Source organism: Barbus barbus, assembly GCF_936440315.1.
Source record: "Barbus barbus genome assembly, chromosome: 13".
NCBI classification, from domain to species: Eukaryota; Metazoa; Chordata; class Actinopteri; order Cypriniformes; family Cyprinidae; genus Barbus; species Barbus barbus.
This window is the reverse complement of record NC_136741.1, coordinates 1,775,932-1,785,703: the sequence shown is the minus strand read 5'-3', so window position 1 is coordinate 1,785,703 and position 9,772 is coordinate 1,775,932. Positions and strand designations below refer to the sequence as shown.

Genomic DNA, 9,772 nt, shown 5'->3' with positions numbered 1-9,772 from the left:
AAACCTAAGACATGAACTAATCTAACACATGAACACAAGCATTCACACGTTGCAGGAAGAGAGAAAGTGAGGAAAGGATGAGTTTAAGAGAATGGAAATGTGAAATCCCAAGTTTACAGCATAGACCTGAACAACCATCAATCACTTATTTAACCCTCGCTTTGAGTTTCTCAATAATTTGTATTAAACTGCACTGAAGTCTGGAGGTTACTTGCTTGCTTTGCCTCTGGGATTGCCTTTTGTCGTCGTCGTCACAGGGGGGGTTTCTCAAGTTTGCTGGTGGGTTGGATGTTCAGTAGTCGTTGAAGTGATGTCTTGGCGTTAGCTGCAGATGACCGCATCTGCAGCCAACGCCAAGACATAGCAAGACAAATAATTAACTGCATTTGAAGCTTTCATAAAATTAAAAATGAAACACCTAAAACTGTACGTGGCATCATAATGAAGATGAACTATACGTTTATATGTGAAATTCGTGTGCCATTAATCAATCTATGTACTATAACGTAAAACGGGAACATGAAAGGATTATTCTAAAAGCAACTCATGTAAACACTTTAATCATAATATTGTCTTATTCACAATAAGGTAAACAATTAGATTACTGATGTCCATGTAAACATAGTCGTTGTTTTATGTGTCATTTAGGGCTCAGTAAATCTGAAAAGGATGACAGTACAATAACAGATGGAAGTGAAAAACACTTGATATCAGGATATATAGAAACATGTCACAAACATTGTCAAATCCAGTGATTAGAAGCCAACAAATGTCCTCCGACTGGTGAGCTCCATGATGTTCCCTCAGCTGTTTTGAAGTCCCAGCTGTGTGCTCGTTCTCGTGGTGTTAAACATCTGTGTGCTGAAGTGACATTGAGTTCACACAAACAAACAAACAACTACAGTGCAGCAGATTTAGCAGAGCTGCAGGAAAAGGGTGGCAAAAAAGAGTTTTTGTGCATAATTTACATACTTAAATTTGTGTTATTTTATAGGTTTGATGGGGTTAGTTTTATAAATAAAAAAGGAAAAACTTTTGAATGCTATTGTACATGCGTACCCTTTATTTGCGTTCTCAAGAATCAACAAAAATAATGTGCAGGGTCACAAACACCCATAAATATTTTTCACGCTTATTAGCATGTGAGATGAAGACGCTAAGCAATATTCAGCATGTCTAACTGATCCCAGAGCAACTACAAACATCAACATTTCTTTATTTTCTGTTTAGCATTCACATTTACTGAGAGCAGCTCCTCAGAGATCTGATCCTTAAAACACATCTGCCAGAGTCAGACGTGTTCAGAGAATCAAACATCACACTGTATCCTAAATGAAAAGCTTTATGGTTTCTACCAAAAATACTGCTGTTATTAGAGGTACAATGTTATATTTCACTCAGATAAGTCGAGATCAGGGTCATGTTATATTGAAAACCATCTTTATAGAAGTGAGAGATCATCTTGGGTTTTTAAAAAACTCTTTTCTCTGCTTTTTAGAAGTTGACCTTCTGATTTGATTTCTGTAATTAGTTTTTATATATGGACCGGATTTGACTGTAGCTTTTGCATTTCCACATTGTGCACTTCACAGATCACGTTTTAAAGATGCGGTCATTATGGAAACCACAAACTTCTGCTTTGCCGGGTGCAGCTTCAGTATCCAATTATGCAAGTAGGCATTTTATAAGACTTATGATAGGTTAAGGAATGGTTATTGTCATTGTTGTGATCAGCTGTTCCTGCTTTCAGATCTGCTTTAACAACATGTACATGTTCTTTCAGCTTTCAATATGAGCTTTTCACAGTCATCAGTTGGCAATGGACTAGTTTGAACAGGACTTGATTGCACATAAAATTATAAGCACCAGACTACAGAAAAATACCTCCTAAGTGAATCATCAGCTGTGGTTTGAATAGCACCGAACATGTCTTCTCCTTTTGCATGACTTTAGCTGCTTTTAATTGGCCTTGAAATCTGAAAAAGATCTTTTAATCAGTGAAAATGAGACGCCATCTGAGGAGAAACGCTCAGAAATGTTCATTTGCTCCAAAGCTCCAGTCGTCTTCTGTTCTGCTGTCATGGTCTGGCATACTAAAAGAGGGATAAAATTAGGTTAAAATGGAGTCATATTCAATCATGAGGACTGATTCATTCAATTAGGATAAATTCATAATGTTTCTCAAATGCTAGTAATTGTTTCTCTGTGGGTTTATGGAAGTAAAGACATCCAGTGAATAAGAACTGTGGCCTTACTCAGCCATGGTCAGGAAAAACCAAAGCAAATGGGAAAACCCATCTTCTGCTTGAAAACACTGTGGCATGGGACACAACAGAAGTCATTCAGAGAAAAACAGCTGTTTAAAAGAAAAGCAAAAATCATTCGCCTTCAAGATATAGTTACAAAAAATGACTCCAACATCTAAAATACTAACCCTAAACAATACAATTCAGATGTTACTCGAGAATACAAGTTCGAAAAAAAAAATCTAACACTATGACTCCAAAAATAAACTCATGATGAACTTAATATGGGCATCTGTAGCTGCGATCAAAAGCTCTGTAACTCGAGTAGAAGATGTTGTCTGTCTGATGGAATTAGATGTGATTATAGAGTCTCAAAGGAGGCCATCATAGATGTACATTCAGCGACTGAGGTTTTGTCTCAGCCTACTTAACAGCGATTCAGCAAGAACTGCGTGTGTATGCATGTGGCAAACTTTATAAGGTATAAGACAATTACACGGTCAAACATGTGCCTTGGACCCTTTTACAAGCTCAACTCCAGCCATAATGCAAAGACCGTAAACATTAAAGTGTCCAAGGTCAAAGCCAAAATAGTCCATTGAAATTCCAGCGGGACAAGAGGCTGAATGTAATCTGAAACCAAGAATGCAAGCACAACAACCCTCAAACCAGAAAAAAAGGCTTCATCTCGCAGTGTTTCCATACATGACTTCATAGTACATAAGAGACATATGCAAAGTATTTAACAGATGAAATCACCAGAAACCGATGTGTGGAAAACAGGTGGAGAAAGTTTGGTGAACATACATTCTAGTTGTCAAAATAGCACAGATTTAGCACATATTATTAAGGTTTTGCACAAATAATCAATATGAACTTGTACTGTTTCAATAAAAACATGATACTTTATATAACCAGAAATCATATTAACAGCAATTTTAGGGGAACAATCATTCTTGTCAACTAATTCAAACTGTAAACAAAGTGTCTTATTTAACTTGATAACTTCTTTCCAACATTTGTCAGTCCTAGGATTTTGTGCATTCTAAAAAATAAAGCTTCCAAAAGAGGGTTTTCTTAGCGATGCCATAGAAGAACCATTTTTGGTTTCCCAAAGAACCTTTCAGCTTTTGTAGCTTTGAATGTGGGGGGCTTCGGGTTGCATTCCAGGCTATTATAACTTTTTACATTATAATTAACCACAATTGCTCCGTTTGTGAGTGTATGCATATCTTGAATTTGCATTTTGTTTAGTGAACACATGCACACACACACTGTATATATATATATATATATATATATATATATATATGCTGCTATTGTTGTCTGCAATGACCAAAACAAACACTAGAAGAACTGAAGATGCTTCCTCTGTATTAGATTTATCCCTGCCTTGAGCTTTTTCATAGAGTGGTGGGGACAAAGCCGGCCATTGCAACTAAATGAGGCTTGTGCCTCCAGTAGTGTGTGGATGTCTGTATAACACCTGTGCAGAAAACAGAGTTGTTAATCTCCTTATGGCAGCAATCTTTAAGTAGTGGAATGTGGTGGATTGTTGTGCTAACATGGTCTGGTGTGTGTGTGTTTTAATAGCTGGTCTAATCTCAGCCCAGCAGGGTTGCCAATCCTTGCCATGTGGCTGTGCCTCTAACAGGATTCAGAAGAACAGAGGGTGAACACTTTATTGGGTGATGACCAGTCGGTGAGTGCATGTGCTGAGGCAAATTATATTACAAAATAACGTATTGGTGCGGTTATGTGGCACTTGTCATTTATCAAGTCCACTGAATACATAAATATTTGCAGTATATTAATGTTGTTTTATTAAGTGATTATCCAATATGAGAACAATTAGCTAAGAGCCAGATGCTGTCCAGATCTGACCTGTATACTAAGACATGTCATCAAGTGATTTCCTTTTCCAGGCCAGTACAAACACTTTGATGTGGTTTGGCAAGTGTTTTTTTTTTGTGTGTGAAAAAGACATGAAAGAAAGACATTAATCAAATGAAACGCAATATCTGTTGAGATCTGGCTTTATTGAAGCTCAAGCCTTTTGTAGTATTATGTTTTGTTTGAATTATATATATATATATATTGACAAATACTTATATTTACATGCTTGCATGCATTCACACAATGTTTGTGAGTCTGTGGAGTTGGTGTGTGTGAGTGATGTCGCCACCAGCGGATCAATCGACTCTGTGGCCTGAGAGAGCTTTTGTTCTGTATTCAAGTAATCACATGCTCACACAAACACACCAGTCTGTATTTAGTTAACTCATCACAGTTTCAGAGATGTTTTATGTTAATGCTTTCAGCACAAGTGAGCTTCCTGTGGTTTTTGCCACTGATAATACAGAGGGATAAATTTGATTACTGCCCTGTAATGATTTGTGTACAATCTTTAACTGAAAACGAATTTTTTGACAAATGTAACTTACAGTAATTGTAATACTGCTGTGCTATATTGTGTTTCAGCATGGTTTATTGTGTATTTTATATTGCATTTTATGCAGTACTACATTGTCAATGTTGGGATAATTTCTTTACAACAAATTCCACCAAAGTGCAACTGATTTGGCCAGTAAACTCAAGCAAGTTTAGAGTGCCGTGGCTTTACACGCCGCAAGGTGGCGCTCTAGAGCAGCGCCGCGCGTGATTGATTGGTTTCCAGTGCCTCGCGCTGCTCAGATCGAGGCTCCTCGCGTTCGGAACGCATTCCAGTCGCGCCACGGAACGGGATATTTTGGCGAGTTTGGGAATTTAACTATGACTAGGACATGCCATCCAAGGATCATTCGAACGTGTAAGTGCCATAAACGAAGCTGTCTATGTTAAAATGGATAGAAATGTTTGTAGAAATCTTCATGGCAGTAGTTTTGAAAGCAGGATCTTGTAGCCCAGCGCTGCGTTCAGACGAGACTCGTGTAGTTTAAGCACTGCTGTGGTGTTCAGGTGTGGAAACCAGCTTCGGCTTTTACACGAATACCACGGATTATTCTGTACTAAACTTCAAAAGAACCCGGCGTTCAATTGTTGCCGGAGACTGGATTGTGAGACTCTGTGAACACTTGGATGTCTGGTTTGTTGAAACCTGGTAGTTGTAAATGTTTTCACACAGTGCTTTCACAAGAGCGTAACTTGGATTGAAAGGTTGGGGAATTATTACCGATTACATTTCCTCAGACGCTCGGCAGCGTTAAAGCATCAAACGCGTCGGTTTCGTTTACTTGATCCGGTTTGTATGCTTTCCAAACACGTTGTAGAGTAAAACAAAGTCGGGTCGTGGTTTACTGTTGTGTCAAAGCATTTATATTCCAGAGAAGAGGTAGGGTTAGGTCAAAGTTACTGAGAACGATAACAAACTGACACATTGTGCGTTTTGAGTAATTCTCACGGAAATAAAAACCTGGACGATTCAGAAACGCTGTGTATGAACGCTCCGATTTGAAAACGGTCTCGGAAGCATATGTTGTTAAAGGGGCTATTTTTAAACTACCCCTCCTGCTTCTCCATCCAGAGGCACCCTCATCTGAGAGAACCACATGTTGCTTTGGTATAAATCGCTGGTCTCTAATTGATTGATAAATGATTAGTCACGGCGTGTTGTGTTAAAAGGGCGTTAACAGCAGAACTGGTTCTGGAAGCTGTTGTTGCGGCTCATCTGAAGGGTCGTGGGTGTGTATAAGCGCATATCTACTGTTCATCTTCTTCATTGGATCTGCATTTATGTGATCCTGTGCGGGGCATGGAAACCTTAGATAAACCATCTGCAAGAAGTTGACAGACATGAGCGCATCATTTGCCCCTACATGACCATTGAGCTCGCGCAGGCTTTTAATGATCGTGGACTGCTGGGGTTATGGCTCTAAAGGGTTTAAGATATAGACTCTAGTAAAACGATTGGTCTCGACATCTCATGGTCCCTGTCTTTTCCATTGTTATCACGACGTGACGGACATTCAGATGGAAATTGGGAATGTGTTTCCTCAATAGTGAGGGAGTCCTCCCAACACAACCCGAACGGGAATAATCTCACGGTTTGCTGATGGGAGAATAAACAACGACTTCAGGCCCCATTGGTCAGCGAGTTAAAGCCATCTCACTCTTTTGGACATGTATTATTCAATATTGTTAACCAAAGCACTTAACGATCATCGTGGATGAGTTGAACTCACGACCAGAGTCCTGGATTCTTAATGCTGTAACGTTATGTGTGTCGAATAATTTCGATTTGTCAAATGTTTAATAAGGACTTGATATATAAACGTGTTATCAGGTTGAAACCCCGTCTGTAAGCATTTCCTATAAAATTAGCTAGAGATCTCTCAGACCCCAAAGTCTAGAATACGAACCTGGTGTAGTGTCGAGCAAACTTTACCTCGGAATAAAGACCTGTGATCTTGCGAAGTGTGGTTTTACCGTGAAAACCCCGTAATTCGGATTCGCGCCGGGAGCATTTGTGATGTGTGGAGCTTGGAATGCGAACTGGCCGCGTGCTGCTGTAGAGCGGCAGATGTGCGCATGCGCGAAGGCGTCCCCTCCTCACACTGGCGAGACTGGTTTTACTCAGACCCACAGCACAACTAATGACCAAGATGAGCTCCTGTACCGAAATAATTTATCTCAGCAAGGCAAAAATGATTGGAAATAAATTGCATGAGCGGGGAAATAATTACGGAGCGAAGGATGCAAGTGCTGCAGTGAATTGGGCACAAAGGGAGAGAATTAGGCTATTGTTTTTCTTATAGATTATTATGAGTGGAGATGTGAAATGAGTTTGGCCAAATTAAAGATTAATGAACGTTTGGGGGAGAGAGATAAGATCTTCTTGGCAAACTTGCTTCAGCATGATCATTTACTGTAATCTGTGGTACTGTGGTGTTATCAGATGTAATAGGTTTTATATCATGGTATGGGTAGCTATAAGATACATGTTCTTGCCTAAAACCCATGGCAGTACCATGCTATTTTTGGTACTTGTTTGTTAGTGGCTAGTGTTAAACTACGAGTGTGTTGTCTTTGTGTATTTTGTGCTCCTCTGGTGTTGTCAACATCCCAGGCTGCAGCAGGACAGCTCATAATCGTGGCATTCTGTGGCCCATAGCTCACCCTCTGTTTGACTTCTATTTATAATCTGTCTCCGCGTCCACTGCCATTCTCTCTCTGTCTCTCACTCTGTACTGGGTCAACGCTTGTGTGCCGCTTTGCTAATCCATAACGCTAGGGTTTCAGCACCTACTACTTGACTGAAAGGAGTCTCTAGGGCTCCTTATGAGCTATTGGTCTCTTGTGAGCTATTATAAGTTGTTAGTGAGCTATGAAAATACTGTCTCTGTTCAGAGGATGTGACTCCAGAGACGTATGAAGGCTCTCAAGCAAATCAAAGTAAATTTTAGTTGTAAAATGCATGGACACCATTATAAGTGCTGCACAGATACAAACAGATTAACAACCAGCTAGTGAAGTCAACTGAAGTGAAGTGAAGTTCATGTAGTTTGTCTTATTATTTTAGTGTTAATGTTTTTCTAGCTGAGTTAAATTACCATGCTGTGATTTAGCTGTTAACCTTGTAAAACCAACTCAGAAAAGTGGAAATACAGGACTTTTTCTTTGTAATTTGCTTTTTACATGCATGTAACTCCTGCTTGTTTTAATCTCATCTCTCTCTCTCTGTCTCTCTGTCTGTCTCTCTCTCTCTCTCTCTCTCTCTCTCTCTCTCTCTCTCTCTCTCTCTCTCTCTCTCACTCTCACTCATTTTCTTACTTGTCCTAAGGCCAGTGGTGATATTAAAAAGCACTTAAAAGGCCTGGCTGTTACTCTGTTTGTTAAAGAGCAAACAGCGAGAGGTTTTCACACACAGATACTGTTAACTCTCTCCAACCTTCAGGCAGTGACTGTACAGTTTGACCTGCCATGAAATGACATGTTCACTTGTGTCCATACTAGTGATAGACTGATAAATTGTACAATATTTGCCCATTTTGAGATCATCAACATTGGCTGATAACTTTACCCACTTGGCTTTACCCACTAGAGTTGCTGATGGATAATGGCCAATTTTGTTTTTCAAATATTTTAGTAAATTTTGAGTGAATTTCTGCATGAATGTTTACATCCCAATTGCAATAATGTTGTTTTTTCTGACCTACATCACATACATATTTCCTTTTATTTGACTTTGGCCGCCTTTAGTTATCAACCCAGATTGGTTGGCTACTAGTTAGCCTCAGCCTCAGACGTCATGCCCACAGACTGCTGGCTGAACGTCTGATGCATACGGCACACTTAGCTGGAAACACTTCAGGAGTTTCGAAATCGTCCTGATTGGTTGAAGTATATAGGATTTCCGGGAGACATGACACCAAACCCCTTATGGAAGAAAAAAGCTATCGTGTTTACATCTGTGACAATGAGCGCTTATCAGGATCAACTAAACGCTGGATTTTCAAAAGTATGTGAAATATGAAGTTCGTGGCATAGAATCTTTTTCAAGTTTTATTGTCAAGAGTCTGTTATTGTGGCGACATTTCCACACCCCTAAACATGGCGCGGCACAAAACGAAGCGTGATTGGTTACTTTACCTGTCAGTCATATGGCCTTGGCCATTCAAAGCGGCCAAAGTTCCCAGACCTTCTGCCATCAGTCTGAAGGTCTGGCTACGCGAGACTAGTTACTAGTCAACAAACCATACTAGACTGATATCATGCTTCAGAATGCAGACAAATGCTCCACAAACTTCAGTCAAGACTCTCAATAAGACAACAGTTACAACAAACATTAATTTTGACCTTTGCGGTCTAGCATTCGGTCTGTTTTTGTAAATTGCTCATACTTTTCGAATTCTGTTGATATGTGGCCTTTGCTTTGAAGTGCATATGCTTTTTAAAGTTCTTTGAATCAAAAATGTCACAGTGCTGAAGTTTGGTGGCCATGACAATATCAGACACAGAACAAGAAAAGCAAGCATTTCAAAGTTTCTTTAGTTTGAAAATTTGATCACCTTCAGTAAAACTCAGCAACGGAAACTAGCTTTCAGTGGAATGTGGTTTTTCTTTGGGTGGCATGTGAACACTTTGAGTTGGCAGTTATACATTATTAATATCTTGCTTTTTCCAGTTTTATTTTCATCTGCTACACTTTTAACTTCAAAGGGCCTCCATTCTCTCTTTCTCTCTCTCTCTCTTTCCCCTATGTGATATCTGTATTTAGGATGAGTTGTTTCTCAGGAATGGCCGACAATTGCTGCGGTTACACCCTGCAAGCAAACTGTTTTTCTGATTATACTTGAATGCATATAGATGTGAACACATCCGTTGCTTAATACAAAAGCTTGATGCCCTTTGCACATTTAAAGACTCACAGTTTTGTGTTTGTAATGTTGTCCACTTAATGTTGCAGAGTTTACACAGCTAATCGTAGAGGAGGTGCATCTGTGCTGAGATCATCCTCCTGTAATTCAGTTCTTGCACAAGCTTATGCTATTCGAGAGTTGATTCTTAATTATTTCGGCAGACAACTT

The 9,772-nt window shown here is 39.4% G+C and overlaps 1 protein-coding gene across 1 annotated transcript in view; it reads left to right on the top strand.

Moving 5' to 3' along the window:
* The first annotated feature begins 4,931 nt into the window (after nt 1-4,931).
* The window catches only part of LOC306879143 (plexin-A1-like), a 126,327-nt gene continuing 121,486 nt past the window's right edge, over nt 4,932-9,772 (top strand). Inside the window, exon 1 of the mRNA XM_079431886.1 lies at nt 4,932-5,055. The gene's annotated coding sequence lies outside the window, so the exon portion shown is untranslated. The remainder of the gene's footprint in view (nt 5,056-9,772) is intronic.